General features: G+C 42.8%; 1 pseudogene; it reads right to left on the reverse strand.

Annotated features, from left to right (window-relative positions):
• Positions 1–7,044: 7,044 nt before the first annotated feature.
• On the reverse strand, positions 7,045–9,874 carry LOC139812431 (uncharacterized; annotated as a pseudogene).
• Positions 9,875–10,124: the final 250 nt, after the last annotated feature.

Genomic DNA, 10,124 nt, shown 5'->3' on the forward strand with positions numbered 1-10,124 from the left:
ATTTCGGACTTTATAGCTACTCATAATATTCTCGATGATCGGCAATCCGGTTACCGGAAAGGCTATTCCACTCAGTCCGCTTTGCTGCGGTTGCTCCATGACATAAGTGTGGCGTCGACGTGGGCGAGGTGTTGATTCTCGTCCTCTTCGACTTCAGCAAAGCCTTTGACACGGTCAGTCATTTTCTACTGTTGACCAAACTCAGACAACTAGGGTTTTCTGATTCCGCCCTCAAGTTAATTTTTTCGTATCTAACTGTTCGATGTCAGGCTGTCGTTGACTTGGAGGGCGTGTTCTCTGACTGGCTGTCTGTCACTTCAGGTGTTCCACAAGGATCCGTCCTAGGTCCTCTCCTTTTCTCCTTATTTATTAACGACATTGGTGCCTTCCTGAGATATACTGAGCGCATTATATTTGCCGATGATACACAGATCTTTCGCAGAAGTCCCCTTAGTCAACTGAGCGTTGCTTTACACCTCGTCGCACATGACGTGGGTGTCATCTCACAATTTGCTGCAACCAACGAATTGACTCTCAATCTTAAGAAATCAAAAGTCTTGATTTTTGGCAGCAGGAGTCACGTTAGACACTTAAATTTAAATGACCTACCTCTCGTTTCAGTTAGCGGTACCTCCATCCCATTTGTTACGGAGACCCGAAACCTCGGGGTCATCATGCGCTCCGACCTTTCTTGGGAGGGTCACGTTTCACACATTTCTAGAAGGGTACACTTTACACTGCACAAACTGAAATTTCACAAGAATTCATTATCAATTAATCTACGTGTTAAACTTGTGACCACCTTGATTTTGCCTTTGTTGGACTACTGCTCTCTTGTATACAACGACGTGACCGAGGAGCTAAATACCAGGCTTCAGAGACTCTTAAATTGTGCTATTCGTTTCATTTTCAATTTAAGGCGTGACGAACGCATCACACCTTACCGGCATCGATTGGGGTGGTTATCGGTCAAATACCGCCGTCTTTACTTTCTTGGTATCGAAATGTTTAAGGTGTCCCATGACTTATCTCCTGATTACCTCTCTGAAATCTTCGTTGATCACGACCCCTCAGTCAGGCGATCGTCACGACTGGCGCTACCGCACTCTTTTCATGTTCCAAATCACAGAACTGAAACCTATCGCAGGTCCTTTCATCTCGCGGGCATCTACTTTTGGAACTCGCTTCCTTATGATGTTGTTTCAGCAACGTCTGTCGCCGTTTTTAAGGGTAAGCTATACGACTATCTTTTCTCGCTTGAGCGTAACTCTATCTAGAGCCTTATTAGTCTCTGCCTTATGCATGATCTGATTGAGAGTGTCAACCTATCGCTTATACGTCGATTAGTTTAAGTAACTTTTAGTGTTCATTAATTGTTCTTGCGTTTCTTGCGAGTTGAATCTGAGACTTTTTCCATTGCTCTGTGCATCTTTTGCGTACTATTGGCGGTGTGCTTCAACCCTTTTCTTCACTCTACCAATTCCTCCGCCTAGGTTGCAGTTCCACTGCTGGTTGCTGCTTGATGCACATCTGTCGCTTTTATATTATACTATTTTATACTGTTCCTCTTATGTAGATGTATTACTTCTGTTCTTATTTACAACTTTTTGTTTTTTTTTCCGATTGTTCTACCTTTGTAATGCATTACTTGTCTAAAGTCATTGACTATGGCATAAAATAAACCAATCAATCAATCAATCAATCAATCAATCAATCAATCAATCAATCAATCAATCAATCAATTAATCAATCAATCTCTCTCTCTCTCTCTCTCTCTCTCTCTCTCTCTCTCTCTGTTTTACCGCTGTATGTCCGTTACGCTGTAAACATCGCTAAATTTGTGTACGCTAAAATATAAGCTTTGTCACGGATATTATCGTCTCTGCACTCATCCAGCCGATCCCATCCTAACAGAATATGGGCCCAGGGACGCCCAAAGATAGTACAGAACAGTAAAAGAGGAAAGAGCTGAAGTGAATCGTTTTCAGTCTTTGCGAAAGTTTTAGGTTAAGTAACACGACTGCCGTTACTGACCGAAAGGATGAGCGTAACCGGACTAGCGCACATCGAAGCGCTGAATAAAGATAATTACGGTACCTGGAAGCTGCAGGCATTGCTGGTAAAAAACGATGCATGGGTATACGTAAGCGGTGAGTCTGTGAAACCGGCCCTCGTAGCCAACGATCCCGTCGCGGCGAATGTGGTAAGGCAATGGAAAATAAACTATGACAAAGCCAAATCGGACATTGTTCTCTCGATCAATCCTAGCGAACTGAAGCAAATAAAAGGATGCGAGACATCGAGGGACGTCTGGTTAAAGCTCGAGAACATCTACCAATCTAAAGGACCAGCCAGGAAAGCTACATTGTTGAAGCAGCTGACCCTCTAGCGCATGTAAAACTGCGGCGAAGTGCGCGAACACATACGCAAGTTTTTTGACGCGGTTGACAAACTTGGTGAGATGGAAGTAGACATTAATCTCGATTTGTTATTGATTATGTTGCTTTACAGTTTACCATCAAGCTTCGAGAACTTTCGTTGCGCCATAGAGTCTCGCGACGAACTACCAGCACCAGAAACGCTACGAATAAAAATTTATCGAAAAAAGCGACGCAAGAGCAAACGACGCTGCACGCGCACCCATACAAAATGCATTATACGCAAACAAAAGCGGAAAAAAATGCGAAAACCAAAGCGACCCGTTGCTAAGAAAAACGACGCAAATACTGGCGGCGAGTTCAAATACCGCTGTCATCGATGCGGTACGATAGGACATAAAGCAGCGGAATGCACCAAGAAGCAAGACAGCGATCGCGAAAGCGCAAAAAAAGAGCGAGGAAACGAGCTTGTGTGTATCAGTCGACTAGCGCAAAGAACACTGTGCGTTTCGTGCGACCGGCACGAATCACGGCGGCCGATGGTGCTTGGATAGTGGCGCGACCTCGCACTTGAGTAACTCAGCTCGTGAATTCGTCGTGATCGAAGATGTTAACAACATCGAACTAAGCTTAGCAAACAACAGCTTGACTGACATACTCGCGAAGGGTGAAGTTTTGTTTAGCGCGGACGTTTTTGGTAAAATTAAAAACTTTCGTTTAAAGAACGCTTTACATGTTCCGGATTTGCGTACAAACCTATTGTCTGTTGGAAAAATTACTGAGAAAGGTTTTAGGGTAATTTTCGACAAAGATAAAGCCACGGTCAACGATAGCGAAGGCGTCGTCAGATTGATCGCCGATCGTATTAACGGGTTGTATTATGTACGCGAAACATCGAGTCATCGAAACGGTAGTACTCGCGAAGCAGCATGTAATTCCACAGAAGTTGAGTCCTTAGAAACATGGCATCGACGTCTGGGACACTTAAACGAGAGATATCTTCTAAAGGCAGTCAAGAATCAAACAGTTTGCGGCATCGAGCTCAAAACACCGAAGGAGAAACTAAACTGCGATATCTGTGTGAGAGGCAAAATGACGAGAACCCCTTTTGTCAAGAAAACTGAGCAGAATACACAGCTACTGGAAATCGTTTATTCCGACGTGTGTGGCCCCATGCGCGTCGAATCTCACGAACGAGCTAAATATTTCGTCACTTTCATTGACGACTGCTCTAAGTGGTGCGAGGTACGTTTTCTGAAGACTAAAGGCGAAGTGCTCAACGCATTCAAGGAGTACAAGACCTTGGTTGAAAACTTGAGAGATAAGAAAATCAAATACCTCCAATCGGACAACGGAGGGGAATACAAAAATCTCGAATTTGGTGCCTTCATTGCCGAGCACGGGATTGCAAGAAGATTTTCGATACCGTATCATCCAGAACAGAACGGCACCGCTGAGCGAAAGAAAGGACCGTACTGGATACTGCGAGGTGCCTTCTGCTGCAATCAGGGCTGCCAACATCTTTTTGGGCCAAAGCAGTCTCGACCGCGAACTACATAAAAAATAGAACTCCAAGCTCTAGTCTGGATGGAAGAACGCCCTACGAACTATGGACAGGGAAGAAGCCTAACATATCACATTCTCGAGAATTTGGATGTACGGCATTCTGCTTAGATACGGAACCAGGCAAAGGAAAATTCGACCCTCGCGGTAAACCGGCAATTTTCATAGGATACTCGGAATCTTCAAAAGGTTACAAGATGTGGTTAACCGAAGAAAGAAAGATTGCATTATCGCGAGACGTGACTTTCATGAACTCCCCCATATGTACCTCCTCGACAACTCTTGAAGATTTCATCCCAGAAGATCTATATCGAAGCGAAGAAACAACGGAATCTCCCTCTGAGAACCGAATCGTGGAAATCGAGATAACTCCGCTAGATGCTGAAGAACAAGAGCATGAACGCGACAACGACGCAGTCGAGTGCGAACAAGATCCCGATAGAAATATACATCGAGATCAACCGAGGAGAGGACCAGGTAGACCTCGGATAATTCGCACGGGACAGAGAGGGCGGCCTCGACTCCAATATCAGCCAATCCGAGAAGAGATAATAAACGAAGAGCCGTTGTTTGTAGGCTTGACTGAAATACTGCTTAGGCTATGTCCAGTGAAGATGCAGAAGATTGGCGTCACGCCATAAGTTTAGAAGTGAAATCCATCCTCAATCACGACACATGGCAGTTGATAGATCGTCCGAAAAATAAAGAAGTTATTGGAAGTTGTTTCGTACTCCGCAACAAATACAACTCCGATGGAACTCTGGAGAAGAGAAAGGCTCGCTTGGTGGCGAAAGACTTCGCACAGCGTCCTGGATTTCATTACAACGACCTTTGCTCCCGTAGCGCGGATGAGTTCACTTCGCCTATTGGTGGCACTAGCGGCTCAGGAAAACATGTGTATTTGACACTTGGACATAACCACAGCCTATCTCAACGGAGACATCGAAGAAGAACTGCTCATGGAGCCTCCACAATTTTTGGAAGAAGCCCTAGAATCCATCGTGGAAGACCGGTCTTGCAATGAGGCCTTGAAGAAGAAATCTGATATCATACTGAGAGAACTGTAAGTCGGGAATAAAGTATGCCTATTGAAGAAGGCGTTGTACGGACTTCGTCAAGCCGGAAGAAACTGGTATAAAAAAAAATTGGAGCGGAACCAACAAATGCCGATCCTTGTGTATACCGCATAAAAGAGAAAGAAGGATTTTCGTACATCCTTATTTATGTTGACAACAATGTGATCCTATCGAGGAACAAGAAAAAGTTTGAAGAAATTAAATTGAAACTAGCTCGTGACTTTGATGTAAAGGACTCGGGCGATGTCAAATATTGTCTGGGAATAGAGTTCTCACGAAGAGAAGACAAGATATTCATGAATCAACGAGGATACATCAAGGACGTGTTGAGAAGATTTGGAATGGAGGATTCTAAGACGGTTAGCACGCCAATGGATGTAAATTTGAGACTGAACAGACCAAACCACAAAGTAGATGACAAAGTGCGAAAGTTACCGTATCGAGAGCTAGTGGGCTCGTTAATGTATCCGGCCGTATCCACGAGGCCCGATATCGCACACGTCGTGAGCTATCTCAGTCAATTTAACGAAGACTTTGACAAGGAACATTGGGCGGCTTGGAAGCGTGTCCTAAAGTATCTGAAAGGTACTATTTACATCGGAATTGTTTTTGAACGGAGTTCAGCCCTTCTAACGGGATTTGTCGATTCTGACTGGGGGAATTGCCCCATGGACAGACGTTCATATACCGGATACGCGTTTCTCTTCAGTAGCGGGCCAATCTCATGGGACACCAAGAAGCAGAAGACGGTGGCCTTATCGTCAACGGAAGCTGAATACATAGCGTTGGCCGAAGCTACTAAAGAAGCAATTTATTTAAACGAGTTTCTTTTTGAATTAGGTTTCAAAGACTTGGCCGGTGGAGCATTGTTTAACGACAACATCTCGACAACATGCAGGTAACATATAGCAACAGTTTGTAAAACATCTTCGCTTTATCATTTTTGTTTTTCTTTTTTCAGTTCTTTTTGCAGTTTTTCAATTCAGCCAGCTGCCTTTTTTTCTCTTCTCGTTCCAGTTTTTTTTGTTCTTGCGCTCGCTTCTTCTCTTCTTGCACACGTTTCTTCTCTTCTTGCATTTCCTTCCTTCTTTTTATCCTATCTTTTTTTCACGTAGAATGTTTCTTTTTTTCTCTTCTTTAGATTTTTCGTATTCCACCTACTTATCGGAAGTAGCCACAGTGGGAGGCTTGGGACCGTTGAGGGGTCCTTCTTTTTTTGTTTGGAAGATCCGGAGGCCAAAATAGGGCATCTTTGAACGGATCTGGAGTACCTTCGGGGGCTCTGATGTCGAGTCTCACGTCTGCTGCAAATTAAGGGGAGATATACACCTAGGAGGCCGGAAAAAAGGTCATTTTTGTGAATTTTTTTAAGGAAAACTATTTGAAATTTCGGATTGGGAGTTTTTCTATCTAAAAGTATACACATTCAGGAATATGTCCAATTTTTTTTATTAAAAAAAATCAAAAATTGACGAGGTTGTGGTATAATCTTTGGAGCGCCGTAAAAAAATCCGGGTAAACGGTACCCACTGGCGTTTCTTCAAAAATCATCTGAAACAAAAAAACCAAAAAGATTATTAAATTAGATACTATAATCTAGTACTTGTCATAGCCGATTTTGAAAATATCGATTTATGACAAAATGGCGGACGTTTGAACATAACATAGCGATTTTTCGACCAAAAATTAGTTATTATTTTGCCTATAAAACAAAAATTAAGCAACGAAAAAAAAAATCCTATGACAAGTACTAGATAATGATGTATAGAATAACCACAAAAAAATTCAAGGCAATCGGTTCATTGGTTTTCGAGAAATTTTGGGTACCGATTTGAAAAACGTGGTTTTGAGAAAAACGCGTTTGAAAATTTGGGAATGAATAAATCATGAAATTTGTCAACTTACATGGAATCATCGATACCAGCTCCATAGTGTAAGTCTTCTGCGGTCAACGGAATGTTCATATTTTCTAAATTTTGTTGTCAACGCCGTATTCGACCTTCTTTAGTCTGTTCTTGCGCTTGCAGCTCGGCTTTCGCTATGCGAGTTTCGTCTTCTTGCGCAGCGTACAAGTGCGCGCCCGATCCGACCGATATTCCTAACACGTTCATGATTTTTAACAATGACGTAACACCATTGTTGAACGTGCATGTTGCAAGAAATGCAGCAATGTTAACGATTTTGGCCCCGCTGTGCATCGTTTTTAGAGCTATCTTCCAAATAAGTTGGTTGAAGCTCTCATTGCTGTTTTGTGTGTATCCGTAGCCATTCGAAGAAACAGTAACTCCAAGGATGACATGAAAAAAGCGATATGGGCAACATTCTACCATTACGGCTCAACAGACAGCAAGCCTGAACATCATTTTTGTCCCGAAGGCCCCGCGCGCTCTCGGAGACGGTTCACTCTCTCGGCTGTAACTTCGTTATTTATCGAGATATTGACTTGCAGTTTTAACCAGATATTCTTGAGACCTCAAGCTTCAAAAAAATGCAAAGAAAAAAAAATCGATTTTTTCGACCATGCTAGGTGTATATCTCCCCTTAAAAGACGCCAAATACAGGAAAAATTCAAACATTTTTGTATTTTTGTATTTTTGTACAAACCTGCGCCTGGTTCATTTTCCGAAATAAATTGTTCGGTCTCCAAGGGGTCAGTTGCGCATTCGATTTCGATTGCGTCGCCGAATTATTGACCAGCGCCGCTATTTTCGTCGAGATTGATCGTTGCCAGAGTCCCATCGTGTTCGACTGCCAGCACAACAATGCTTTATCTGCCCCCAAACTCAGACTCTCATTCGCTCGGTACCGCTGCATCGTCGATTGTGCCCGAATCTACACTCATTTTATCGTAACCTATATATACAAACACAAAAATATCTAAAACATAAACTAAATAAAGTTAAAAAAAAATAAACTTCGCGGAACCACGACAAAAAAAGAGCAGTCAAAAAACAGTTTTCCTAAATTGTCTTTTTATACCAGTGACTCCCTTCATTTGCAATCAAAACGCAAAAAGGCTTCGATTTTCTACCGCGCCACTCCAAAAACCAATACGCTCCGATTCGATAAACTCTGGTAGCAGACCGGCTGGTAGCCGCTCTTCGAAGAATTTCAGAAATTTGGTGTCCTCAGCCTGACTCTCGACTTCGTTGTCTTCCTTGGATTTTCGTTCCTTTAAACCTTTTCTAAGGACATCAAAATCGACGGCATTTGCCGAAAACGGGAACAATCCACAAGACGCGAAGCCTCGAATAATTGTTCCCGTGAGATCCATGCTGTCGATTGCAGTTTTCAGCACTGGCGCAAATTTGTCTTTTGTTAGACGATCTCCGTCGTGGTCAAGTCTCCACTTGTTGACTGTTATTTTCCATGACGATTTCAGCGGGTGAAATACCGCGACATCCAGGGGCTGCAAAATATGCGTAGCATTCGGGTACAATGCGATCAGTTCGATTTGATGATCCCTGCAGAACTCGCTCAGAGGCATCGTACAATGCGAAGAATGGCCGTCGACATAAAGAACGACGGGAAACTCGTCGTTATTTTCTTTCAACCATGGATAAAAAACGTTTGCGATATATTCGTAAAACGTCTCGGCGGTCATCCACCCCCTTTCCGATGTACCGATGCTCTAACCTTTAGGGACGTTTCGAGCTACGCTCGCCGGAATTCTCTGGTACCAATACATCACCATTGGTGGGGCCATTACACCCGCCGCGTTAACCATAAAGAGAACGGTGAGACACTCCTTCTCATTCCCATTGACGACTTTATAAACCGATCTCGCACCTTTTCTTGCAATCATATTCTCGGCCTTCGGACATAGGAAGAATGCACTCTCGTCGCAATTGTAAACTCTCGAGGGATCAATATTCAACAAGTTCTGCGTTGTTAAGTAGCTCTCGATCTCGGCGAACCAATTTCTGAATCTTTCTTCCGTCACCGAAGCGCGACTATAACTCAGATTTGGAGCTATTCTTCGGCTAAGTTCCGGGTAACGACGGAGAAACGGAGTGACGGCCGGGACGATTCTCTTTGAACGGCGTTGGTCGTTTGAGTCTCACAACCAATCGTACAACACTGTCATAAAGCTGATCCTTGGATATCGGAAAACCTTTTTCACTGACATGAAAGATCCACTGGACAAGCTGGTTTTCTTCTTCCGCAGACAGAATACTAGGCGGTCCCTTCTTGACGAGATGTGAAACACCTTGTTTGTGCTTGTTATAGAGAGTGCTTCTCGGAACGTTGTGCATTTTACTCGCGGTCCTCAGAGGCACGCCCATTTTTACTGCATCGAGAGCAGTTTTTATCGACGATTCTGCATACTTTTCTGTTTTCGACATGATGCCAGCGTCTATAGTAACATAAATAGATACATTCTTGAAATATGCGTAGAAAGACTTTTTGCATAATGTTTGATTAACCTAAATTCGCGATTCGAGAGGTTACGTTAAGACTTTTCCAATGTAAACAATCTGCTGACTACATAATAGCAATAACGAACTCGTTCGACGAAGCCAAATTTGTAAAATGTTAGATATCATACTTACTGCGAATAATCGCCTCAGTTTAGCATAATTTTAACACACTTTAAGCACACTAGTAAACAATGCCGCGTGTCAATGCTGATCGTTCGTGTTAATTTCCATCAAGATTATGGTCGTTGAGTTTGTTGCGTCCGGCAATTGGGACATCACCCGATCGCCTGGTTGTACCAGTATACAGCCACTTGGTTCGCTATTGGTACACCATACGGTTGAAACGTCCGAGTATCCAACCATGCAAATTAACAATTTATCGGCAATTCTAACTAAATTTCGACCCTAGATTTGCATTCTCTACATCTTCCTTAATATAAAGAGCTATAACTTGTTCAATATATATAAAAAATGAAGGCGACATAGTTACAATTAAACTTCGTCAATTCTTAACAAACTGGCTTACAGATGCGCTTCGTTTCCCGGGGCAGCGCGTGCACTCTCAAGAAACTCGAAAAAATTACTACAAAAAGCGCAAAGATTATTTTAACTGTTGTCCTATGCATAGATTATAAATCGTAGAACTCAATTAAGTGGTTATTTATTTATTTTTATCAAAAAATCTC

Source organism: Temnothorax longispinosus, chromosome 1, assembly GCF_030848805.1.
Source record: "Temnothorax longispinosus isolate EJ_2023e chromosome 1, Tlon_JGU_v1, whole genome shotgun sequence".
NCBI classification, from domain to species: Eukaryota; Metazoa; Arthropoda; class Insecta; order Hymenoptera; family Formicidae; genus Temnothorax; species Temnothorax longispinosus.